Here is a 1,210-nt window from a genome sequence, read left to right on the forward strand (position 1 = left end):
CCTCCATGGCCTCTGCATCAGCTCTTGCTTCCTGACCTGCCTGAGTTCCAGTCCTGACTTCCTTCAGCAATGTGGAAGTGTAAGCTGAATTAACCCTTTTCTCCCCAACTGCTTCTTGGTCATGATGTTTGTGCAGGAATAGAAACCCTGACTAAGTCAATACTTAATTAGCCTTGCAGAATATTCTAAATTTCATTGGCCCTTTAGAAGAATTCACTCCAAGCATAAACATTAAAAAGAGTAAGGAAAACAGAAAATTACCATTTCCAGCAAGGTCAACCTTATTTGTGTGCAGAAGTGGAAGTAGAAAGAGAAACCGAGTAAAATTGATGATTTAGAAAATACATACTTTGTGTAAAGATGTGACACAACTTATGATTTGGACTCTGTCCTTTTGGGAGTTTAATGAGTTGAGCGTGTGTTTGTGTGTGCTTGTGTGTGTGTTTGTGTGTGTATGTGTGTAGATATTGTCTTACTATATATACATGCCTTGTTACTGGCCTATATCTCACTATATAGACTAGGCTGACTTTGCACTCGAAGAGACTGGTTGACCTCTGCATCCTGAGTTCTGGGATTAAAGGCATGATCCACGATACCTGGCCATGCTCCCATGAGTCAGTCTTACTAGCCCTAGGCTGGCCTCAGATTTGCAGTGATCCTCCTGCCTTGGTCCCTGAGTACTGGGGTTACAAGTGTGCTTTATCATGTGCCCCCATGCTCTTTTTACCTTGAGTCTCAGAAATAAGCACTATGGTGCCCCCAAAGACAACATTTAAGGTTTGCTCTTCTGTGTGTTTGTGTGTGTGGCTGTGTGGAGGCCAGAGGTTGATGTTTATTGTCTTCCTCACTCTCTTTCCACCTTAGTGTTTTGAGACAGGGTCCCTCATTGAGCCTGGAACTCATTGATTCAGATAGAATGACTGCCAGCAAGTCCTAGAGTCCTGCCTTAACATTCTTAATTGAGGACCAGACAGGTTTTCTTCTTTTACAACAAACACCTTTAGCTGTGCCATCTCCTTAGCCTATGAGGGTTTTTTTTCTTTCTTTTTTAAAATTTTTTTTTATTTTTTTAGGTTTTTCGAGACAGGGTTTCTCTGTATAGCCCTGGCTTGTCCTGGAACTCACTTTGTAGACCAGGCTGGCCTCAAACTCAGAAATCTGCCTGCCTCTGCCTCCCAAGTGCTGGGATTAAAGGCATGTGCCACCA

The sequence above is a fragment of the Mus caroli genome, chromosome 16 (genome assembly GCF_900094665.2).
Source record: "Mus caroli chromosome 16, CAROLI_EIJ_v1.1, whole genome shotgun sequence".
NCBI lineage: Eukaryota > Metazoa > Chordata > Mammalia > Rodentia > Muridae > Mus > Mus caroli.